This window comes from Anser brachyrhynchus, assembly GCF_964034855.1.
Source record: "Anser brachyrhynchus genome assembly, chromosome: 20".
Classification (NCBI taxonomy): Eukaryota; Metazoa; Chordata; class Aves; order Anseriformes; family Anatidae; genus Anser; species Anser brachyrhynchus.
Genome location: NC_137713.1, coordinates 9,735,257 through 9,761,847, shown reverse-complemented (window position 1 = coordinate 9,761,847; position 26,591 = coordinate 9,735,257). Strand labels below are relative to the sequence as shown.

The 26,591-nt window shown below is 43.6% G+C and overlaps 1 protein-coding gene and 1 long non-coding RNA gene across 2 annotated transcripts in view; both read right to left on the bottom strand.

The window, feature by feature from the left end:
* The window catches only part of LOC308180671 (uncharacterized protein), a 463,846-nt gene that overhangs the window by 152,836 nt on the left and 284,419 nt on the right, over positions 1-26,591 (bottom strand). The window lies entirely within an intron of this gene.
* LOC308180673 lies at positions 1,121-26,578 on the bottom strand. The gene is made up of 3 exons (XR_013941114.1): positions 25,868-26,578; positions 6,526-6,673; positions 1,121-4,896 (listed from the first exon to the last, which is right to left on the bottom strand). It is a non-coding gene; the product is annotated as an uncharacterized lncRNA (long non-coding RNA).

The window sequence follows — 26,591 nt, the reverse complement described above, 5'->3', positions numbered from 1 at the left end:
GTTTACACTGTTGATCTCTTTTGTAACAGCAGGCATAGCTCAGTGCAGCTGATGCAGTGACTTGTAGATGCTTAAAGTAAAGTTGGTGTTTCACAGAAATTCACGTTTCCAAGTTTTGTTATGCCAAGACACTCAGCTATAGCCAGACACTGAGTCAACGCTGAATATTCTGAGGAAAAAATACACAGTTCAAACCCGGGATTTAATACTTTGAAGTGTGGCATTGCCTCTGCTCCTTTAGAGATATCTGCTGAAAACTGACGTACAGGCAGACCAGATTACTTACTGCTGACATCAACTTGCTTCACCATGGATTCTTATTTGCTCTGAATGATCCTCAAGAACTGGAGAGTGTTAAATGCACACGACTAACCAGTAAATGTTTATAATGACAGTTATTTGTCATATATACTCTTAGCACTGGATGTCTGCAGGGTGGATGCAGGACCAGGCAAGAAAAAGAAACACTGAATAATTCATGTTGGAAGGGATTTCTGGAGGTCTTCAGGCCAACCTCCTGCTCAGAGCTCTTTCAGCTGTATCAGGTTGCTGAGTCAAGATTTAAATAGATTCTGTCTGGTCAAGATTTAAATATCACCAAGGGTGAGATCCCAGAACTTCTCTGGGCCCCTGTTCTGGTGTCTTACCACTGAAACTGTTTTCTTTTTATCTGGAAAGGCATATCCAGAAAGGTTATATATCTGGAAACGTTCCCTAATTCCTTTTCACTTGTATGACTGCAATTTCCCCCATCAAACACTGTGTTTCTTGCCTCTTCTCCTACCCTTCTAGAGGTAAAGCTAGAATTAAGCTGTGTGGAAACCCTTGCCAGCATCTGTATTTTGCAGTATTCTCTAATAACCAGCTTCTGTGCTTACATCCAGAGATGTGTTAACTCTTACCAGGATCTAAGGTCTAACCATGCAGTTACTGAGAGTTTTCCCATAAGCAACACCTAACATCATCCTGTGATGTCAATGACAATTTGTGAATGCTCAGCAATGTTTTACATTATTTAGTAAGGACTCAAATGAAATCAGTACTAGCTGGGATTTTGCTGGGCTACTGTATATGCTGCAGTAATGTGCACTGACAAGCAAATTCATGTTTTCACAAAAATAACAGGGCAAGGAAGGATCAGTGAATTTGCTGGAACGCCTGAAGCATGTCAGCACAGGAGACGTGACAGTAAAAGAAATGTTATCACCAGCTGAAGCCATGAGCTCCGTGGTCTGAAAGCAGCTCTGGCTGGCACTTTGCTTATCATTAAGTAGGAAGTCGTTCACTTTCTCTCCCAATATTTGCTGCCGTAGACCTCAAATACAATTCTTTCTGAACAGGAAAGCACTCCACAGATGAATCAGTTCCATTCGCCACGAAGGCAAACTGGTCTGCTACATAATTGATTTTCCACAGACAATTGATTTAAACTTTTCAAACCCCTCATGATGGCAGGATTAGATCTGAGCCTTTACAGTGCCCTACAGTTTGCAGGGCAAGCTCTGAGCCACGTTGCTCTTTCACTGACTTCTGCTTAATTGGATGAAGGGGACAGAGTTCAAGGGCAAGCCAACAGAAAGTATTTTATTTAAACATAGCCCTAAAGTACCTGTAATGAGGAACTGTCTCTCTCACTCCCACGTATAAATGGCAGGAGCAATGTTTCAATTCCATTCAGCTCTCTTGGCTATGTGGTTAATACGGAAACCTGATTTATTTTATCCTATAGCATTAGTTCAGGGAAATGCGTTTATTATGAGTCCCATTATAATATACTTAGCACAGTCCTTTCAAGTCATGACTAGAGGTTTATTTAGGAACTAATTCAGCACCAACTGAGGTTAAAAAGAAGCTTGCAGGTGTCAGTGGAAACTGCATTGGATCTTTACTGACTGTTACAGTTAAAATAATCGGTATTAGAGCTGAGGGAAAGCGATTAAACATTTTTACATACAGTTTATTGACATAAACGGCGTTACTTCTCTGAGCACATTATTGTTTCCAGTAAGTTTTCTTCCTAGGTTATATGGGAAATACCAAACCTCTGTGGCTGCTGGGTGAATGCATTTCCTTCTGACAAAAGTGGAATTTGGAATTCCAGAACCTGGAGGTTCCAACAGCTGCTAGGATCACTTCCAGCCACGTCAGGATGGTCAGGCAGCAATGAGCCCTCTGCCTGCAGAAATGCCTAGAGCAGCCACCCCTGCTTTGCGTAGGGGGAAAAATGACAAAAGTTTACAGTATTTCCACATCCTTAAATCTTTCTGAAATTAAAAATCAAATATGAAAAATCTCAGTTTACAGAATATTCTCTTTTTCAGTCCAATTGAGCACTCATCTATTTTCCTGCCCCAGTGCAGAGGATATACCATCCCCAGAGGCCTCTGTGCTTATGGTGGTCACAGATAGTAGCTGGACCAGAAAAGAATAACAGTTAACAGAGGTGATGTTTTATAAGACATTTTAAATCAGTTAATAATGCCTGAGGTTTGGGGGCGAAGCAAAAAAAACAGATTGGGGATTTGTCAGCAAATCTGACAGGCATGTATCAGCAAACACAGACCGTATCACTAAGCTATTTATGTTCTGAGCACCATGCACTATTTGAAATGACCAGTGTTGAATTGCATTTTCTGTATCAAGTTGTTATAATGAAAATTTCTTTAGAACTGTATTTAACCTAGCTGAGAAACACTGCTGTGACAGAAACCAAGTCAGCCAGATCTTTCAGGTAGATCTGCCCAAACCTATTCTATTAGGACACCGTGGAAGACCTTGCGGCTTTAACAACCAAAACCAAGGTTTTCTTTGAAAAGGAACATGAACTAACAGCTTTTCTTTTTATAAAGCTCAGAACTGTGTGGGTTAGATACAGGTTCCCACAGTGTTGCTGGGGGACAGATCCTTTCCTTAAGGCGTGCTCTCACCTCAGGGCAGCGCTCCACAGCTTGCTGCCATGCGGAAAACTGCGTGCAGGCACTCTGGGTAGCGAGGAAGTCTTTTTGTGCGCCCCCGCCAAGGCCTGGTATTGTCCCTGACCCCACGGTCAGCAGCTGCACGCTGGGCTCTCCCTGTGCCCAGTTCTCCCCCATCCCTGCCCCAAAGTCTCTCATAAGCATGCTCCAGGACAGAGAGGTCCCCTGCCCCTCCCAACACCTGACCCAGCAGCTCCCTTTCTGAAGGCCGATTATTACGGTCAAGGATATATAAACATCATAGGAAAAAAATAATCATAGTTAAAAAAAATAAGCAGCAGGAATTTTGACAGACCACATTGCTTTTCCATCCACAAATGGAACCAGAGCTTGGTTTGTTAATGCCACCCCAGGGGTACCGCAATGTCTGCCTCCAGACAGAGCTGTGATTAACTCGGAGCTGTGATTAAGCACCAACACCTTACCCGACCTGTGAGGCCAAACGCCAAGAAATTGACTGACCGTGCCAAGAGGCCGTGTCTGCTGCCTGGTGCCCCAGGAGGGGTCCCCACTTTGCAGGGCGGTGGTAGCCCCCAGCAGCTCTGCAGGGGCTCCCCACCAGGGTTTCTCATTGGAGCCTCCTGCAGCGCTCTGCAAAGGGCCGACCACGTGCTGCCTTATTGCAGATGGGGAACGCGATGCGAGGGTTTGCCCGTGCTCACCCCGAAGGGGAGTTGGGGGCGCAGGGAGGGCTGGCAGTTCCTCCTGCCCTGACGTGGGGCCGCAGCACGTGCTGTGGTGTAGCAGCCCTGCCAGGGGCCCATGTACTGCCAGCACGTGGTGGGCAGCCGCTCCGATGGTTTCACACGTCCAGCAGTGACCACAAGACAGCAGTTTCCACCCCCTGCATTCACGTTCCTCCCTCCTAAAGCACCAACTTTGGTGGCCAAACAGCCAGCCTGACAACAGCATCTGAGCCCGAGACAATCAGCTCAGGACAAAGGCGAAGATAATTGCTATTGTCTCACTCTCATCATAACAGTACTGGGAAGAACCAGGCTCCCACTGCCTCTCCTTGCCACATAAAAAAGTAGGCTGTTTGTTTTTCTTCACAGCGACACTATGAAGTTATTCTGAATTAATATACGAGCCAGTCAATAGAGAGGTTACTCCTTATGGCAGGCACGCAGGACACCCAGCTGACAAGGTGTTTTTCACATTAGAACAGCAAGGTTTTTAATGGAGTGTAAATGTCTTTAATCACCCAGGCTAAACAGCACTAAGCACAAGTTCAAGGTGACTCCAACAGCTCCTATTCAAAATCTGCATTTTCATCTTCCTGAGATTAATTCATATTTTAATCGCTTGTATCACCGATTGAAGTGCTAGCGAAGGGAGCGCTTTCATTCCTTTCATCTCCTGCTTTCGCTTCGCACAGGCAAGGTTGGACGCGAGGCAGACCTACAAAATCACCCTGCTTCGGGGGACAGCACCTGGAACAAGCGGGGAATGGTGAAATCGCACAGCAGAGGTGGAATCAAGGCCTGGGGTCACATCGCCTAATGCTTCTCATGGCATCCCACACATTTAACTCCATATACCGCTACCAAAGCGAGATAGACTTGATCAGTTTCCTCAAAATTTGATCCAGGAAGATATCCAGAGAATCCAGTGAGCTTGCTGTGGCCCTGAGTCTCCTCCTTCACAGGGAGCTAAACCAACAGACACAGTTCCTCCTCCTAGCCCGACAAAACGAGCCAGGCAGTACCGCAGCTTCACCAAGGAGACAAACAAGGGCGGCTGTGATAAATGTAGATAACATCACACGTCGGTTGGAGAAGGGACGATGAGACATTTTGTTCTTGCCACAGCACACCAGCGAGGAGCTTTCAAAGAAGTTGAAAGGAGGAAAATTCAAAGCCATCAAAAAGGAATATTTCTACTGTGATTAGCCTACAGCACTCATTGCCATGGGATGCTCCTGAAGGAAAAGCAAAAAAAAAGATTTGAAAAGGCATTGGAAATACATCTGCCTATCAGGGCTGTCTCAAGTTGATGGCTGTCAAAACGGGGGAAGGGATCTTAAGGTTTTCTTTCCGCCCTGTGTGCACTAGCTATTCCTGCACCTTTCAGAGCCCCAGGGAAGCTGGGCACACCAGCAGGAGCACTCCCTCAGGCTCCTGACCTGGGGACTGCAGGGGCCACAGGCACAGGACCAATTCTTTGGGCAAGGGGCTCCTGACGCCCCTGGGAGTGACTCTGCCAGCAGCCCCTATCCTCCTCTTGGCTGGGGCAGAAAGGTCTCTCACACCAGCCTGCCGCTCTCCTCCCAGACCAGTTTGCCCAACTTTTGAATCGCACTTCCTCCTTTAATTTGATTAGTGACAGCTGCTATTATCTGAGGAAATCTAAATTGCCTCTTCCTGTGCTAATGAATCACTGTGCTATGTGTGTGGGGATTAGAGAACAAGATGGATTTATTAATACATTTCTAATTAAAGGGACAGTGCCACTGGAACCGTGGCTGTCGGTGAAAGGATTGTGGCAGGTTTTGGAGGTGGAGAGGAGAGCCATGGGTTGTCACTTCTAATTACAAGCCATGCTTGTACCTATATATCTTCACAGACTGCAAATAGTGAGTGGGGATACGAATTTGTGCGCTGGAGCAGGGCAGCTGCATCGATGGGGATGTCACAGCAAGCTCTCGGGTCTGCAGGAACCGGTTCAGGCCCAGCACAGGACTGAGGCCACCCCGCCTGCTGCAGCAGCCAGCACGTTTTTAAACCAATGACTGCCTGGAGGGGGGAGGATGTACCAAGGAAAGGGTCATCCTAACCCGACTTCTCTCCTGCACTCCTTCCTAAGCATCCTTTATTATCTGTCAGGTAATAAATCACACCTACCTGTCTGGTTAGATTTGGGGTCTGACAGAGGCTAACCACTCGGTTAGCTAAGAGTTTTAGCTTACAATTGCTCAGGTCTCTAACATGAGAGACTGTAATGAGTTTGTTTTCAAGATAACTGGGCACTTAAAAAATCACCACCCAGTTTACAAAACACTAGTGATGGATTTTGTAAACTAAACCTAATTTCTGTACCAACAGACCTGTTTGCAAGAAGATGTGATCTGAATATGTGATGCCCCAGAGAGCTACTGTCATTCAGTCTGCTTGATAAAGGAAAAAAGGAGTGCAAATAAAAAATAAATAAATCTGTGTACATTCTTTTTATCTTGTACTTAATGCCAGGAACCCAGAGAGATGGCTTCTAGGCTCAAAATGTAATGGAGCAACATTTTCTGCCATGGAGCAGAGAAAAGGGACTGGTAAGGAACTGCCCTGCAATGTCTTCACAATCGCAGTCCAAACCAGCATCTTGAACCCCCAGAGATAAGAAAAAAAAAAAAGCATGAGAAAAAAAAGTCCAAGTGCAGACACGTCCCACTCCCCAAATCATGCCATGGTTTTGGAGAGCAGAATGTCTAAAATGGTATGGTCGCTCTTACGTGAATACCTTTATGTGGGGAATCTTGACTTCATGTGTGAACAAGGAATCCTATAAGAAAGCTGTAAGAAAGTCACTCGAGGAAAATATTTCTTCTTAGACTCACCTTCTATTTTAATTCTTTTGGTCTTGCTTTATCAAGATGTAGATGCAGTATCAGCAGGATTAAGACAGGACATCTAGTTTATAAACGTAATGCCACATCCAGGAGAATGAGGTGCTCAGCCATTCTGAGATGCTCACCGCAACCTTTCCTGTTCAGAAGAACAATATTCATGCTTAAAGCAATACTGTTTGTGGTGAGGTTATTTACTTAGGTGGCAGAGCTCTGTGAATTTGTGCGCTAATAATCCTGACCCACTGAAATCACCAGACATCTCTTCGTGGACTCAGCTCTGGCTTTGGATCAGACCCTGATCCTCAGCAGATGTAAATCCCCACATCTCCACTGAATTCACTAGGACTATGCCAGGTTAGGTCAGCTGATGCTCCTGTCCCTTCTCTCTACAGTAATTCAACATGCATAATTACCTGCAAAAGCATTCTGCTGACAACAGTCTTCTCTCCTCAAATGAACTATTTTCACTGCATTCCCTAGTTCTTCATCTTCCCTAATAACTTCGTACTCTAGGTGGATTATCCATCACCATAAAGTCATTCACTCTTTCAGATACAGTTAATTTTAATGAGGTTGGCATGGACTAACAAGCCATTGATTCACATTTATAGATACAGTAAACAATTCATGATTTCTTTCAATCTCTACACTTGAGTGTGCTAAATAGATTTAGAACGCTAGCCAGCAGTGCACGCTGGACACACGCCCACCCTATTACTGGGAGATATCCAAACGTTTCCTGCAAGGTTATTGCCGTGCACTTTGCCGCAGAGGAAGAGAAACTAAGAGCATATTGGAAAGAACAGACCTGCAGGATAACTTGATTTCCTGTAGTCATTTCAAATAAATGAACATGATTCAGGTTTCACTTATCACTATGTAAAGCTGACTCGTAGCTCCAGGAAAAGCCAAAAGCAGCAGAAATGCTTTTCATTGTGGATTTTCTCTTTCAATGAAGGTTAAAGAGTAGGGGTAACCCAGACTGCTGTTATGATGGAGGAAGACTGTCCCCAGTTTGACCCCAGCTAATTTTGGTGTTGGGGAGCTCACTGCTGTGCTCAGTAATAGCTCACACTGATAGCAACAGAACCAGACGGAGAATCCCAGCCCAAACACTGCTATTCAGGACATAGAAGTTCTCCAAACACTTTTGAGCTACCTGGCCCAAACGACTGTGCTCCATGTTCCTTTCACTCAAATGCCTCAGTTTAGCCTGTATGAATCCCCCCAGGCTAAATCCCTGCCTAGATTTGACATATAAATTACAGACGTTTCAGAATGTGAAAAGGGCAAGTCCCAGGACTAGAAGCTCAGACTCAAAGCACGAGCCATCCAGTCAGTCTTGTATTATAGGGCCAGGAGGGTCTTCAAGAGCACATATAACCTACCTCCTCACATACTTGCCCACACCCCGGCATTACATCTCAGAGATGCTCACCCACCCAGCTGCGGGGCCTCCCAGCACCCTCACCACTAATTTCATAAAAAGCTTTTTGCAGTAGGCAACCTGAATCTTCTTGGCCAAAGCATGAAGCCCGAGCATCCTTGCTCCATCTAGAGTAGATAACATGGACAAATCAGTCTCTTCCCCTTCAGTGTTTTAAAGACACCTCATCTCCCCTCAGCCCTGCTCCTTGTAAGTATGTGCTCCACCACAGGCCCCTTGGCCTCCTGCTCTCCGGTGGTAACGATGGGACAACAACATTGTGCCTCCCTTCCTTGGAAGGGCAAACACATTTAGAAGATTATGAGTTTCAGATGCCACTGTGGGCAGTATGAGGTTTTTCAAAGTCCTTAGGAGAGATGGATAACACTGCTAACTATGAATTTAGCTCAAGCACTGGAAAACAAGACCACTTCCCTCACAACAAATTCAAGAGGTCTTCTGTATGGCCCCAAGTCATGACTGAAAGTCATCCCATGGTGTGCTGCTGAGTGACTGCTACAGAGTTCCACCTTCTTCCGCTGAAGTCAGGAAACCAGATTATGAGATAAAGTAATAGGAAACTTTTATGAGACTACGCCACTTGAGTGGGCATACCCCTAAATTCTTAGCAGCTATATTGATAGGATTAAGCAGCAGAAAAGACCTCCAATGTGAAAGGGGGCCCGAGGGGACTCCCAGTGCATTGGCAGCATAGTGCACGTGCCGAATCAAGTCCAAGTAATGAAGGGGCTACGTCCCCTCCTGCCTTTTACCAACACAAGCATAATTTTGACAAGGAATACAAACAACAATTTCTCCTTTGCCTAATTAAGAGATGTTAATTTAAGTGTGGTTTCCAGTGTGTGCTTAAGAAGCACAATTACTTCTGCTTTCACAGCATAAAATAAAAATCTCAAATAAGCTCCAAAGACAGGGCCTTAGGTTTAGGGTCACTAAACAAACAAATGGGCTTTGACTTCCTGGGATTCACAGATTGCAAAAACCTTTTGTTCATAATGTTCTTAGCAGACTAATTCCTGAATCTCAAGGGACCATTTACTAAATAATACTTCAGCTTCCGAGTAGGAGAAACCTGGTCCTAATTGTAGCAGTCTTGAAACAACCTGGGGGATGCATCTCTTTTCCCCAAACCCATTCAGTTCCAAAGGGAAAGGAACTATTCCTTGCGTTCAGCTTGAGAAATGGTCAGGAAAAGATGAGCTACTTTCCGACACGATACACTGGGCTCCAAAACAAGACTTAACGAGATGCACGGGAAGCATTTGAAAGGACACAAGCCCAAAGTTCGAGTGTCTGATCATGGTTCCTTCTTCATTACTCCTTTATGAGAAAATGAGGAGCTGTCTAAGTCAAATAACGAGCAGAGTCACAAAGTAAAACTGGAGAAGCAAACTGGAGTGTGTTCTCAACAGGGCTGGCACAAGAGCTTTGGATATACATCACCCCCATCACACAGCATGGCCGTGCCTGGGGCAGGTTGGGGTGCTAGAGGCACAGCCCACGAGTGATGCCAAGAGCACCCCGTTGGGTGCTGAGCCCCAGGCTCCCCTGCTGGGGTGTGCACAGGGCCGATCTGCCAGTGGGACATCCTGCAGTGGTAAATTAGCTCCTTTATCAGCATTTACCAGAGCAGAACCAACAAAATGAAGGCAAGCAGGATGAGAAATAGACTGCTTCAGATTCAGAGCTCCAATAAGCCAACACTGCAGCATATGTCACTATCAGAGGGAAAGGAAAGGCAAAATGAAGCCAAACCTTGGTATTATTAAATGCAAAATGTAGAAACATTTAAAGTGACACCTTCATGAAGAGAGCTTTTAAATTATTCACAGTCAATGCAATACAATCCACAGCTAATTACAGTCTATACATGCAAATGAAAGTAATGATAATCATAATTACTTTGCACTTATATACTGTAGCAATTTTCATCTGAAGATCTCAAAGTCTTTATAAACATTAATTAATTCTCCCATCACCCCAGTGTGCTAGGTAACTGTTACCATAATTCTCATTTTAGAGTCAGGTAAACTGAGGGTCACAGAGGGTAAGTGGTGTGCTCGTTGCCGCGTTTCAGTACCGCAGGTGGGATCAGAAGGGATGGCAATGCCTTGCACACTCCTACCAGGTTGCAAGAGTTACAGGTAAGGGAGGAGAGCCGTGCGGCACGCTGAGATGGGGGCAGATTTTTGAGCCAAGGAAGGAGTTTAAAACACTGCACTTACACCACAGACAGCACTGTTTTCTATAGTCCGCCACACTGCAGTAGTTCCGCTGATGAATCTACACATTAAAAGCTCTGACACTGATTTGAACATTTTAACAATTGATTTTGCCTTCAACAGAAATGGTTTATCTTACTATTTTCTTTTGTTTCTTCCAAGAAAATTCTCCCATAACGCTTTGATAGGAGGCAGGTTTGCAGAGAAAACAGCAAATACCAGAATCACCACTGCCACCAGCTTTGGCTTTATCTAACACAGACCTCTTCCCTGGACTTTAAAACGTCATAGTGAGAGGATACAGGGCACTGCTGGGATGCAGGGCTGAATTTACAACAGTTTTTGGCACATGGGCTCAGATTAAAACAACCAAGTCAGTCCTGGGCCCTCTGCTTTCTGTACATAGGCTCCAGGCTCACAAGAAAGCTTCACTGCCAGGTAAGGCAAAGAACAGAAGATGAGGAAATTTGGGCTGTGTGCCTCTGGCAAGCAGACACCTATGGGCTTCACAAGTTAGCATCTATTTCCCATTGACATCCAATAGATTTTGAGACTCCAGAGCAAGAAATATATATATGCTGCTTCAGCAGCACCTGCCGTAGGGAAGCTGACCACAACGAAGGAATTGTCTAACCCAACACAAACCTCCCAGGCCAAGTTGCTGGCCCCTTCCTGGGCCAATGATCCAAATCACAGGATGCAGAAAGCGAATGGGCTTGAGAAACCCTCCCAGCAGAATACCTGACAGTCCAAAAGGCAGCAGAATGCAACTTCTAACTCCTTTCACCTGTAATTACTTTTCTCTATTTGCATCCAGTGGCTCACAAAATGCACTCAGATTTTCTCCATACGCCCATTTCTGAAGGCCTTTGTATGTTAATCATTGTCTGGTACCATAAAATGCAACAGCCATCAATATCAAGCCTGCCAACTTAACAGACTCTTGTAATGGGTACATTTCTATAGACCTACACAATAAGACTAATTGCATGGGCTTGCTGTAAAAGCCAGAGGTCGTTTGATTACTAGCTGTTTCGTACCATGAAAGTGCACATTAATTATTTAAAAGATGGACTTATAATTATTGTAAGCTCTAAGTAATTACCTATAATTTTGGCAAGTGTTAGAAAAACTGATAGTCTAGCAAATTCAGGTTTTAGTCATTAGTAAGCTCATAATTACATTTAAATTGCAAAATGAGAATTATGCAATTTATCTCCCCAATAATGCATAAACATTACAGTGATTGTAGGTTTTAATGGACTATATTATTACTATAAAAAGCAGAGCAGTGATGGGCAGTGAGGGGCAATTTGAGTTCATTGCTGTTATTTTACATTATAATTGCTTATCAGTGACTGCACCGTGATGGTTCTCCTTGATTAACATGGGATAAGTCCATTCTGCCCACCAAACTGTACTGGAGAATAACAAAGCTTACTGAATAGTCAGTAGAAAGAAGTGATTGATTTTGTATCAATACAGGACTAATTGCTGTAGGTAAACAATCTAGATCACAAATGTACTCATCCTCTAAGAGGACCAGAACTTCGGAAAAGCAGAATCCCCAGGTCATGCTGTTTTAGATCAGGCTGCTTTTCCATTCAGATTTTTCAGGATCTGCTCCCATAGACTGATCCATGCCTAAGGATGCTCAGTACTACTCCACCACGTATAAACAGCAAGAATGAAAAAGGATGTCACCAAGTAATATGTATACAAGAGGAGTTTTGAAATGCTGCTACTCCAAAGCAGTCCATGCCCATCTTATATCCCAGCACGTCAATGGAAAAATCCATTTCAACACGAGGAAAACAGTATAAGGGGTAGATACAGTTCACCAGACAACAGAACTTGTTTGGAATAGTAAATAGCTCAGCAACTCTCCAGGCAGATCAAGTTTCTAATAATAATAAATGTAAACCATCAAATTGGACCAAGTAGCAATGGATGTGTGTGCTCTGATACTTACAGATCGCCACCTTGCTCCCTGCAGCAGCAGATGCTGCAGCGGTTCAGAAAAGAGTTAATCTCTGCTTAGCAAGGTCCCCAGAGCCTTAAGAGCCGCAGCAGGAGAAAAGCAGTGAGACCTGTCTGAGGCTGACACACAAACTGGAGCACAGGACAGCAGTTTCTAAAGCACACAGCGATGGCCTAACTGTGCTCCTGCTGAACCCACGGGGAATTTACCATGTATACTCACAAGGGCAGTGTGTTTGCTGCAATTCAATAATGCCATCCTTCCTTTGCTTTTGGCTGAAGTGATTTGTATGTGGAGACTGCGCACTTCATCTATCAGACAAAGGTGTCAGTCACACAAGATCCAGGAGCAGTACTAGGAAGCAGATTAGGATAGAAACATAGGATATTTTATCCAGCTGAAAATGACTGGAATTAATTCACATTAGAAATCAGGTGAGGCAGATGGGTTTATATCCAAAACACAGCATTTTCAGCCAACAGCACTTCTTTCTACAGCCAAACAGCGATATTGGAGTTCAATACATACTGAAAAGAAAAGGCAACACCAACTGCTGTGAATCACTCATGCAATTTCCTTATGGATTTTCACCTTCCCCATCACATGGACTTCTCAAAAGATTGACCAGGCAGCTTGATAGAGGTGAAAACTATGTCATTCACCTTAAAAAATCAGGACCTGCCCATGCAGTTAATGCTTTGATGATTTTAGTCTGACTCTTGTCTACTTTTATCCACAAAAAATTTGTCCCCTTATGATGTGGGAGCAATGAAACACCGGGTTGGACTGTACTTCCAGGCTTGCCTGCAGTGAGACACTTTCATACTCCATGCACCTTAGAAGCTGGAGTCCTGCCAGTACAATTGGCTTGGTTTGACACCGGGGAAATTTAAGAGCTGCTTTGTATTGTTACTTTACCAGCCCTTACACAGTGTTTGTTTTAAATGATGTGCTGTGTGATTTAGTGGTGTTTGTAGAAAATGATGAAAGCCAGTGCTTGATGTGCTGTACTGTGCGACTATTGTCTTCTCCTGGAGATGAGATATTGCTTTTCACTGGAGTTTCCCAAAAGGCAGCAGTAGCTTTAGCCTTTGGGGCACCAGATCTACTCAGAAATTCCAAAAATAAAATCCAAGGGAAATGAGCATGCCTTTAGCTCAGCTCTGCACGCCATTTAGCAGAGCAGCTCTTCCAGATGATGGATGGCAGGGAAGCAGCTGCTCCGTGCAGTTGTGGGATGCAGGCAGGGACCCACAGAGCCCACACCTCGACCCCAGGGGGTAACGCCTGCAGCACAGCGAGAGGCGCGCTGAGAGCATGCCGGGAGCCTGCCCCGTGCTGCTAGTGCCAGCGAGGGGTTTGCTGCTTACTTCTGGGAGCGCAGGGTCAGGCTTTTATTAGCTGTTTGAAGGCCATGGTCAGATCATTTCTGGTGTCAATACTCAGGCTGACCCCTGCTCCTCTTGCTGTGAACTGTGGCATGAAGGGTCTTCTGTCTGGACGGCTTTGTTCAGTCAGGCAGATGCGGCTGGCGTACGTCTCTCTAGCAGTGAGAACCAAAGTCCCTGCCCCAGAGGGCTGACAGGAAAAGAAAGAACTACGTTTTGTCAAATGATAAGCTCTAGCTTCCTTAAAGCAATGCAGGAATATCCTTTGTAACCCCAAAACAGACAGAATTCCTGTCCTATATAAATTCCAGGTTGCTACAGGGTGAAAGAGTTGGAAATAACAGGACTCTGGGGACTTTCATACTGCTTAAGACAGGTAATCCAAAGCCTTCCCTCTGCCAATGACCAGTATCAGGTGTTTCAGTGAAGATGCACTAAGCCTTACAGGAGTTAAACAAGGGATAATATTACCCCATAATACCTACTCAAGGCTTCAGCCTAATTCCCATTTAGCAGAGTTTCACCTAGACACTTAAGCATGAGAATTTATTCCCCTTCCAAGCCTCTTTATTAAGCAGCTTAATTTGGCATCCAAACGTTCAATGCCTCCTTGCATCTCCTTACATTCTTGGCCTCTGTAGGAACTGCCAATTTCTTTTACAGACACATCCAGAAACTGGAACAACTGCCTTTCTCTGGCAAGCACTCTTTGTCCTCTGGTTCAAAGGTGCGCCTAGTCACAGGTCAGTGAGCAAGCAGAAGGCATCACAAGAGAGAGGGCTTCTCAGCCGGCGCGTATTTGCTCCTGTATGATGACAGTGATGGTGGCATGGGAACACAGGATCACTGCGCTGACAGAGACTGAATGGGTCGCTGGCTCCATAACCTGATAGCACGAGCCACTTCATCAAAATCTCCTAAAGATGCTTCAGGCTGCATCTTTAAACAGACATCATTTTTTGTCCCCGTTATTCTGATGTGAATGCTGCTGTTACAAAGTCCTGCTGCTTTAATGGCTAAATGCTGTCTTATTTCCGGCTCAAGTTAATTCATGGTTAATGTATATGTGTCTGCTCTTAGAGAGTGCGTTTCCCTCTCTTCACTCCCGTTATATTTTTAGACCGTGATCAGATTGCCTCTCGGTCTGTGATTTGCTAGACTAAACAAGCCAAACTTTTCAAGTCCCCTGTCTCACAGTAGGTTCCACTTTCCCTTGATCAGTCAGTTGAGGTTCACCTTTCCAGGAGAGGACTCATTGGGGTAGCACCATATCAGACACAGCAGCTTGCCTCGCATCCTGCACAGTAGCACGGATACTTCTTTTCCCTTTGAAGAAGGCCTTCATCCAACAAACCCAACATCACGTTGTCATTTCCAGAGCTGCAGCACATTGGTTCTTCTCATGATCAACTGGCACAAAAGGAAATTTGCCTCATTTATTTCTAACTGATGTCTGTTAATCTAATAGGAAAAATTCTTGGTATTAGTCCAAGTGCACGACCTCTCACTTTGTATTTTTAAATCATAGCGATTAAGCTGTGAGTTATTTAAGACTATTTCAGTGTGATGAAGCCACTTTTTCCAACAGAATGAAATTCCTTAGAACTGGTATGAGCCTGCTTACTCAAATTTTTCCTACAGGTCTGGCTTGCACAGCTGCAAACTACCAGGACTTCCAGCCTCTTCACCCTTGGTCATGAATGAATGTAGGAGCTCTCCAAGTAGGAGAGAAAGATGTGGAGCTCTGGCTTGGCCAGTCTCAAGCAGACTCCTCACTGCATGACTCTCAAGACTCCAGGGAGCATGTAAAACACAGCTACCAAGCCCATTTTCCACGTGGCTTATGAAGGAAGAGGCCAAACCTTTGACCTGCCACACATCAGAGCATACCTGGCCATCAGGTAGGTTTGGAAGGGTTTGCTGCTCCCAAGTCACCATTCCTACTTTGCTGCGAGGTTAGCTCAGCTAGCCCAGTCTCTTCAGGGTTCCTCAGCCATTTGTGCCACCTGATCGTTCTCTAGAGACATGTCTTGTACAGGAAGCCTGGAGCAAGAGCGTTCACAAGACAGGTGAATCACAGTATCAGGTATCACAGTTCGATGGGCCTAACTCAGATTTCAGTAATTTGATCCTAGAAACCCCAATGTACAATTACTTTACTTTGAGCTTATTACTTTTCTTGATGATGTCCAGGGAAACATTTTGTAAGTAGTGTTCTTATCCCATGAATTAGCATAAGTGCCCTTTCTTTGGCTTTACTGGCACAGCAGAAGTAACTGCTCACAGTGCTCTGTGCATCAGGGTGTGCTACAACAATGGGTTTTAGGAAACAGAGAGTCCATGTCTGAACAGGGGAGTAATGCCCCCTGGGAGTGCGTGAGGTGTCTGCCTGTGCAAAAGCCATCAGTGACACTGATGCTGGAGAGGCTGGGTTACCAGGGCACTGGAGGGAGCAGCTCTGAAATCCTCAGCACCAGGTTTTACAGATCCCTCTCCAGCCTGTCTGGGTCTGAAAAAAGGCAGCTGAGCCTCATTAGTGAATCAGCCAAGCAGGACAGGTAGCCTCAGGTTACACTAACGAGCCAATTAAGAGGACTTAAAGAAAGCTTGGCTAGGTAACAAGGGAGGAGAAAGCCTGGCAGCATTGGTTGGGGAAGTAGAGCTGTGCTGTTGAAGATGGGCTGCTGCATAATTACCAAAGCTTTTTGCATTGTGCCGTTAGGGAATGGGTAACCTTAAGACTAAAGATGACTGATTTGGGGTTGTGACATTAATTTGTCTCACCAGATCCTAGAGTAAACCAAATACCAGTAAATAGTGATATTCTTGCCCTACCTGACAGGAGATTTTAGTGCACATTGGAGGCCCTGCTTGACCTACCACCACTACACCCAGTGTCCCAGAATCCTGCTAACACCCTTGAGGATTCTGGGGTAGATACTTTACAGGGGTGGTTTGCTGTGGTGGGAACTGGGCCCTCCAACCTGTCAGGCCCAGTTAAGAGATGTTGGTTACATCACTGCCACGTTGCTCAAATGGCTCAGGTGGACTCTTGTGTGCTGCAGGAGGCCTCTTCTCCTCTATAACTCCACGTGTCTGGTATATTTGAGTGGCCTGCCCTGGGGCTCATAACTCACTGCCCAGAGTTGTGCCTGGGTGATAAAGAAGTCACACCATTGCACTGCTGACAGGGTTTTAACACAGTCCAGAGCCAGTCCCATGGCTAAAATACACACAGACATCCTATTTACAGCAACTTTCCACTTCCACAAAACATCTGTTGGGAGTTCACACTTGGACAGAAGAAATTGGAGAGTTCACTCTCAAGGCCACTTGGATTTACTTGAATGAAAGCTACCACGAAGCAGAGAGGTTTTCCTCAGCGCCTTCTGTGGTTAACTGCTTGTTTTGTACTTCTGTTTGGTTTAGATACCAAGCAGTGCTCAGAGTTTTTGGAAGCATTCCAGGAGCTACCACTTGCAGGAGTCAGGCCCCAAAAAGCTTGGGGAGGGGAGGCCAGACCCACTGGGACAAGCTACTACTTACTCACAGTCCTTCCTTCAACGTACTGTTCTGCCCCACCACGCTCTTCCTTACAGCAGTACTCACATCCCACACCCATAGAGGCCGTGAGGTTTCTGCCTCCTTGAGACAGAAATGCTTATTTCTATCTCCATCAATAGAAACAATTTATCACGGCAAGCAGACACTTCTGAAAAGTTTCATTGCAGTATCCCAATATCTCTTATTTTTTAAAAGTTTGAAATCTGACTCAAACTGAAGAAGTAATGTCAAAAGTCCTTGTTAACGCCTCACTTACAAGCACCAAGAAGCATTTGATTGAGATGTTAATATAGGAGACAGACTACAGTGTGAACATTACTCAGTCTTAGCTCCCTCAATGTATAATCACTACTTTCTTGAATAAACAACAACAAAAAGACACAACAAGCACATAACCATAGAATAATGTCTGTTAGAAAGGACCTCCTAGGTTCACATGGTCCAAACCCTCACTCAGGGCAGGCAGCCCCAAAGTTCAAGACAACTTCTAAGGTACTTCAGGTTGTTTCCTTAGCATTTAAGTTCCAGTGAGCCTGCTAACACAAACGAGGATTTGTGAACAGCACCAGAGGAGGTGAGAGCAATGGCCAACACAGTGACCAACGCTACTGACTACAGAAATACAAGGAAAAAGACTTTCCAAAAAAACTTCACTGAATCCAGGTTCATAGGAATCCAGACTGGGGCAAATATCTGAATGTAAGTGCTTAAGGTCTGGCAGGAAACCTCAACTTCACAGAAACACAGGATTACACTCATTCTGAAAAGGAAGATGCTGTTGAAGTGCAGCATTATATGATCATCAAATGAATTCAGATATATGAATAAACACTATTCAATTCTTTTGTACTGAGGTGAAATCCGGAAAGAAAGGTGATATCAGAATAAATATAATACTTTAAAGTGCCTTTTATTTTCTTGTGGGGAAACAGTCACCTCAAATTCTTGGATGTTGGCTTTGCATTGCATAAAAAACAACCAACCAACCAAACCACACACACAAGAACTTCCAGCTATTTCACTTCTGGGTCACAGATCTGCAGCTCTCAGGAAGACCTGGATTGTCCTGACAGCCCAGTGCCTCATGGACAGCAATGCTGTCATACAGCAGGTCCCAGTCACCAGAGACCAAATCCAGACACACCCAGTATTTTACAGAAAACAAAATTCCAACCCAAATCTGGCCAAGTTCTCCAATGACAGTGAGAATTAAGATCCTGATTCCAACATATTCAGTCCCATCCAGTCATGCACCTACCTAGACAGCACATCAAAGACAACACTTTTGGGGGTGGGTGGAGGATGTTGAGCTTTTCAGTTTGGGCTTGAAGTAAATTAATGCTTATTATGCAAACCAACCTCTTCCTATTTGTGAAACCCAGACCTGAAGCTAATTTTGTCTTCAAGGATTTGTTACAGTCCAGAAAGCCAGGATCAATCCACAGAGATTTAATACGCTTTGGAAGCTCCCTACAAGCTCTATCAAAATCTGCCCAATGGATCTTTGGCCAAGAGTTAGGGCAAGTTTTGTGTGTCTAGCCCAATGTCTTGTTTGTCCATTGGCCAATATCCAGAGCTTTTTTTCCAAGTAATTCCTTCTGCACAAGCACTATTGGAGTCTGGTAAGCAAAAATGGCCCATAAAACCGCATGATCATTTTACAGCCATATGAAAAGAACACAGAGTTCTGTTCTGAGTTAAAGTCCCTAGCCCACTGCTAGCACGAGACAATAATACTAGCTGCTTGCATCAAGGTGCCTCAACTGGAAAGAATCCCAGTTTAATCTGATGGAACAAAGCTGTCTACAGGAAGAACAAACACAAATAGGTCCTGTGACACCTGACTGAGCATCAAAACGCATATTCCATCCAGATGGCCGTCTTCTGAGACCACAAACTGGAATGGCAAACAACAAAACTCATGTTTGCAGTCAGCTCATCTGGATGAGCGCATGACAGAGTGAAATCAGATCTACAAGGCTAGGTATGGCTTAGGAGCTAGCCTTAATATTCTTTTTGAAAGAATTTTAACAAAATTGAACAGTTTCACATTTCAAGTGTAAGACAACAATGAAGGGAGAGCTTATGGTTTTCTTTTTTCCTTTTTCAATAAAGAGCTTAGATAGTCTTTTCTTATTTAGACAGATGGATACCACTCCTACCCTGGAAAAAATATGCAGTGCCCTTTGTAGTTGAATCAAAGTAAAGCTGAATGGGTGAAATAAGACCTGCCAAGCACAAAATATTTTGGGGCAGAGAAAACAAGTGGTAGTTATGAGAGCCTGGGTTTGGATCCAGAAGAGGAGGAAGAGGGGAACACTTGTTGTTTTGAAACATTTCAAAGCCTATACGTTGGATGGCTCCTCAATGCAAACACATTACCTTTAGTTTACCTGTCAGGATGTGGTCTGGCTACTCAGCATTGAAATTTTGTAAGTGACTCACTGAATAAATGCACTTGCCAAGGAGTCAACAAGTACATAATTTATTAAATGTTGGTATTTGACCAAACGACATGGAAGAATTTCAGAGTTTTACTGACCTAGGAATTTTACAGAGCTAGAATATGCTTAGGCATTACAAAGGAACTGCAAAATACTCATTAATATTCTATGCTGCCCTTCACTCAATTCCTACAAAAAACATTATATTCATATATCATCCTGCAGATATGCTAAGATTGCCAAAGCTGTCCAGAGAATACAGTATCCTAGCTGCACCAAAGTTATTGAAATTGGAAGTGATTAAGGCCCAGTGGGATGGGGCTTTGAGCAACCTGGTCTAGTGGGAAGTGTCCCTGCCCATGGTGGAGGTGGAATTAGATAATCTACAAGGTCCCTTCCAACCCAAACCATTCTATGAAACTGGGTGTTCAGATGTCCTAGTTTCTTTAAGTCTTATAAATAGTGCTTAAAATAACGCCAGAAATAACATCAGAAGACGGCCTTGTGGCAGCAGCACAGATTCAGACAATCTAGATGCAACTACTGTCTCATACAAGTTTTGTGAGTAAACAGCCAGTACACTGCAGTATAACTGTGTGCCAAGTTAAAATAGGAATAATATTTTTTCTCCCTCTACTCTCTGTTAGAAATAAATGTAATTAGAGTTTGGACAATGTTTTCTCATGTCAGTATATAACGGGCAGCTCCACATCCCATGGGTGCTGTTAGGGTTTCCATATATTAATCATAGAGAATAACTACTTGAGACGTGACAGGCTGCTTGGCATCATCTTTTGTTAGACCAGTGCAGTAGCTGATTAACTCAAAGGCGCTACTTTTACTTCTAAATCTTGCCTCACTTCCACCCCAAGATCACCACAGCAATAAGAACATTACTGCTACAAAGAACTAGCTTTGCATGGAGCCTTCTTGATAGAATTAAAAGTGGAATAAGAAACTTTCAACCCTGCGGATACAGAAATAAACAGAAACAGATTTTAATATTACATCTTCTATACCCGACAAGGAAGAAAATTCTAAAGACTTTTGAGACCCACAATACTATTTCTTTAGTCTAATGAAGGTATAAAGGTTTTTCCCTTTCATGGAGAGCTTTCAATGATTAAATCTCAGGGAGATCAAAAGAGACTTTGAATTTAACCAAATAATCCTTCCCCACATGGAAATGTTTTATGAATCTTCTTTTAAACATGAATCTCCAAGAAGGTGAACAAGGAAATGATGGTCATCTGCACTAACTTTAAGTAAACCAGAAACATACAGAAGCTAATGAAACATTAAATAAATATGCCCCTATCTTTGGCTACTTAATTCCTCGTAATGCTCTTCAGAAGCAAAACGTAAGGATAACAGAAATAAATCAACAGTTTTGAGAAGCTGACACTGAGGCAACATTTCATGCAGATTGGTTCATCACTAGCTCCTGTTCAGTCATGAAGATCTAATCTCAGCATCTTCCGACCCTTTTCCATACCTCATTACTTTCTAATCACTTACGGCCCTTATCGAAGAAAGCTCTGAGCCTCTCAGACTGGAACAAATCCATAAATCAAAGACAATAGCTTTTTTGCTTTCTTTAGCAGCCCGTCTTTTCTTTTTAATCTCATCCATCTGTTGAATTTGAAATTCACTTTGTGTATACATACTGCTAAAAAATAAAGAAACGAGGGAAAATATTTTTGGTAAAGAATATCCTGTCTGCTGACTTTCTGAATTAGCATGAGGCACTAACCCTGGCACAAATCCAGGGAACCAAGGATACCTACCACAATCTGTTATCTTGCTTGTCTTCAGCAGAGTTTCACAGTATCCCTTTATTGATATATAGCTTCTTACCCATGGGCAGACAATAGGAAAAAAGAAAACTAACAAAATAATGAACTGACTATTTTGATGGCTGTTTGTAGTTTTCACTGAAAATTCTGCAATGCAAGTTAAGAACACACGCTTATTAACCATCAATCTGTCTGTCAACTTCTGAAAGTACTTAACAATCAATTTTAAATTTATTTATTTTCTGGATTCCAAGGAAGGTTTTTTACTCCTAATACTCTGCAGCAAAATCATCCCTATTGGGCCACATTAGCGACTTACAGATAGATTTCTGGTCTTTAAAGAAGATTACATGAGTGATATTTGTTCTAGTAATTATATCTCCCAGATCAGTGTAGAGTGATGCATTCAAGCCCTTTAAAACAGAATGTCTCACAGGGTTTAATGGGTTTAACAGGGATTGAAACAACACCCAGGAAAAGAGGCTGAGAAGGCTAATGCAAGCTAAGAAGATGAGAAGGACTTCCTCCTCATTGCAGCTAGACAAATAGAGATTGTATTCTTCCACCTTCAGTAACAAACACACATAGGACTTGTCAATAAAACCTGCAGGAACTACAGCAGTGCAAAACGTTGAGAAGATCTAATGGGCACTTTGCTCACCTGAGTTTTTCTTTTTTGTTTTTTTTTTATGTGCAGCTACAAGAACCAAGTTTTGTTTCAATGGAAGCAAGGCAGAACCTGTCTAGTGAAATAGCTTGGGAGCTATTTTATAGGTTTGCATGTGCAGGACTGAGCGCAAGGGAAGACAGTGGATAGGGAAGAAGAATATACAGAGAGGGACAGAGATGGGAAAACTCATTTGTAAGAACTTCCTCTACTTGAAAGAGAGGGAGCTATAAAACGAGCTGTGAGGAGCTTGCCCTGCTCTGCTTTTTTGGACATCTTTTCCAAGCCTGCCTGGTGAACGGATAAACACACAGCAGCGCGGGGCCAGCACAGTGGAAAATTCTCAGCATCTGCACACACCTCCTACTTTCTAACTAATAATAATAGCTCTGTGGAATGGGTAAGTCACTCTAATACAGGCATATAAATACTTCCAAATTGGCATTTTGCTTCAACCCAGCCTGGTTTTGAGCTGGGTATATTACACTAGAAATGTGCCTAAGAAGAAACTCAGCCTCCGATTCAGAAGGAGATGATTTGATATACATAAAACAAAAACATCCACCTGGAGTTGAATTTGCAGACTAGAAGCACTGGAAAGCAATAGGAATCCACAAGAATAAAGATAATACAGTTCTGGAATACAGATAAATATAAGACATATGCTGTAAATGGGTTTAAATTTCCAAGGCAACACAAAATGTACTATACCTCACCTCTGTGTTCCCTTTGCCCAGACAACTTATTGGGATTTATTTGGAGCTGTCTAACATTTTGATGACATTCAGACATCATTTATCTCCCAATGCACAGTCAATGTCAGCAGTGTTATTTAGGAGCTAAACAGCCAAGGGATAAAAGCCAAGCTGCTGCTTAAGACCGGTCTCATTTAAAAGTATTTAGGTAATTATAGATGAATTTACTCTTCAAGTTCTTCTTTGTTGTTGTTGTTGTTAGTAAAACAGACAACCAAATTAAGCCTACTTGTAGTAGTAAAATAATAACTACAAGTACTGTTCTATACCCGTGGCACTCTTCAGTTTTGTACCATTGCGTGAGCCTCAATAATCGTTTGGTGCGAGCTACTTTGGCTGGACAGCTGCTCTGTGCCACCCCAGAAGCTGCATTTCTCCACTGGGCGAGATAATACACAGTTCAAGTACTTTATAGTTTTGAGACCTCTCTGGACAAACAATGCTACAAAAGATGTGCCACGTCTTGTCCTCAGTAATTTATCTCACTGTCAACTGGTTACCATAAAATAGGACCCCAGAGTAAGTGAGAGGAAGGTAAGGAAAGCCTGCTTAATAGGGGGGAGGGATGCTAGAAGTATGGCTTGTCATCTCCAGTGCCAGGTTATTTGTGAGAGTCTTCTCTAAGGACTTGGAGGCAGAACAGATATATACTGAAGTAAACCAAACTCTTCGCTATATTTTCCATCTTACATTTCCTTATATTTTTCCATGGAAAGTCAGTAAAAAAGCTTTTTTTCCTCCCCCTCCTTTTTTAAACTTTGCTTGTCAGCTACACAGGAAGAGAGGGAAAAAAAACTTCAAGAGCATTTCATAGCATAATTTAGTAATAAACCATCCCACACAGACCATCTCAAGCACAAAAGCCAAAGACTGCCATGCCCGACTTCTACAGAGCATATGAAGGATGACTTCCTTCACATGTCTTTCATTGACTCCCCTTTCCTGCTTTAAGGATGGTTTTTCAGGCCTAGTTGAGCAAAACATCCTCCTGGACAGGAGGTAAAAAAGCACAGACTGCCAAGAGCTGTCACCATTGCCCAAAGGTCACCCTTGGAGTGTCAGCCTTAGCACATGCTCAAGGGACACAACTTTAATGCAAAGTCTAAATCTAATGAGACTCCCATGTCTGGGATGAGAATTTAGAGGAGTTGAACAAAAATATTAAGGAGGAAGAGATCACTTTTTAAACAGCTCCTGAATGGCTTTTCCAAGCAGCATCTCTGCAGTGGGGTGGGGCCAATAAATAACTGGCAGGGCCAGCAGTCACATCCATCTGTTTTCTCTCAACTCCAATGCCCAAAGCACCTCCTATTGTCTGAAGATGCTGCGCGCTTGGTGTGTCTGTGCGTGCAAGAGAAAGAAATGGAAGGTTACTAAAAAAGCAGTTTGGCTAAATAAGGGAGCTCATCACGTATGCTATTTCTGTTCCTCAAATGCCTGCCTTCCTCTCTTTCCCTTGAGGTTTCTAGAGAAGCCTGACAATCAGGGCTGAGATTTACTGTCAGCTTCCGTTAGGCAAATCAACCAGGCTGGGGACAGGAGAAACACAAGGGGAAAACAGTCCTAACAGCTACCAAATTCAGCACCAATAACACGCGTGTGTACACATTGCCAAAAATTAGTTACTGTCCTATAAACCAACTTCTTTGGGAGCCTCCTGTGGTCCCTGAACCACGACGTGAACACTGTTATCCACCAGATCTGTAGAGATGGGCATGGCTAACAGCAACCGCTTTCAATGCTCCAACCAAGCAAATGGCCTTCTGCATGTTCACTGTCACAGAACTCATTTCCGTGTTGTAACTGATGTGTAAAAGCAATCTTTCTTATTTGAACTAAAGACACAAAAACCTGCAAAACAGAAGGCTTTCCCAAGAATAAGAGCTGACCGTTATGGATACAGAGCATTGGATCTGATATTTTAAAGCCTCAGCATTAAAGAAAAAAAAAAAAGGACTTTATCAAGTATACTTTTTTCTTTTAAAACTTTTCCTTTAGGAAACACTAATTTTTCCATCAGTGATTTTTATTGTATTTTCATCAGTCTATACATGGAGTGCAAACAGTTCTCCACAGAACTTAAGTCCAATTTTAACCAGTAAGTTTCTACCTCCTCCTTTTTTTTTTAAACTCTTAAAAAAAAACATGCCGTTATTTCAAGGGCAGGCTAGTCTCCAGTGCATTGCCATTCATCCTGTTTGTGCCCTAAAGGAGTGCCAGGATCAATCACTACACCAAGAGAAAGAAAAGAAAAATTAGAGCCATATATGCTACAGGGAATGCAGATCTTTCCCTGGTTAGAAATAGTGGTGACTTGTTGATATTTGTGATCTGCAGCCATCAGGGCAGGAAGGTAGCTTGTACGAAATGGTTTCCACAGTAATCTCCAAGAAAAAAAAAAATATATTCTTTTCTCCAGCTGTGAGATGTCTATGAACTATAATCATGTATGTCTTCATCAAGCAGTTGTGAGACATCATCAAATCAAACTCACTGTGACCAGGGGATTAAATTAAATTATACATCTCCTTGTGATTGCAGAGTCATTTAAATAAGCCCCTGACCCACAGCAAACATCACCAGTGTAGTCACAAACATCAAATGAGATTTAGGAGTTTCCACAGCACCTGGGGCTTGAGGGCCTTCACGAGTTACAAATACCAGTTAGCTTGGCACTATTGTACCTTCTTTGGGTATTAACACTTCAGGGAAACATTACATCCCTGACAGAAAAGGAGACCTGCCCAAAGTGGTGGACCTGGGATCTGAACTGCTTGCTGCCCGTCCTCACTCAGCAGACACCCACTTCTCCCCTGTGCACCACACAAAATCCCACTGGCAAAGGTCTCCAGGAAACCTCTACTCATTTCTGAAGGCTCCAGCCAAGCCTGCAGACTCAGAAGTACATCTCCTGAGGAACGGTGGCACAAAGGAAAAGCAGAGGGACGAGCCTTGCCTACAGGTGGGAGCGCAGGGCCTCACGGGGGCCCACACAGCCTTTCAGACTCCCAGACAAGCTGAGGGGCAGGGGAAGACAGGCTTTACACAAACGCGGCTTCTTCTCACCCAGACACCCTCGCATGGCAGAGCCACAGGGCTCGTCTGCATTCCTGTCCTCCTCAGCACCTCTCATCTCCGGGTCCCCAAGTCACCGAGGCCGCCTCCTCCTCCTCCCCTTCCTCCCGAGCCGCGGTAACAGCTGGCGGGAAGGCCCAAGCCCAGCCGCTCAGGAGTCCACTGCTAACAATTAACAGATGCTGCTTCCAATTCCTAAAGACCACTTGAGACTAAGCAGGAGGGACTCGGTAATTGTCTGAGGCTGGATCTATATCGAGAAAAGCCAAAGCTTGGAGGATAAAGACTGCTTTGCCTCTCAATGTGTTTTACTTCCCTGCAAAGCCCATCATATGCACAAGACAAGCTTTGTACTCAAGCGTAATCAGCTAAAACAAAGAACTGACAGAAGTTTGCTAGGATGGTTCGTGACAATCCTCCTACACTAAGGATTTCTAAATTACTATTTTGAAGCTTAGTATACAAGCATTCCAATCAAAGTACTTTAAGCTCCTAATTCCCAAACCTATATACTTCAGAAAAAAAAGAAATAATTTTAAGAACAAGGCTTTTCCCATTAAGGAGTCCAAAATTTCAGTCTCATGAGCCTGGATTTTTTTTTTCTTTTTCAGGAGAAGCACTGCTTATTTCATGGGTTGGGGAACAGTCGCACAACACATTAAAGAAAAAACTGCAGCCTTTGTGTGTTGGGGTTTTTTTTAGCATAACCATGGAA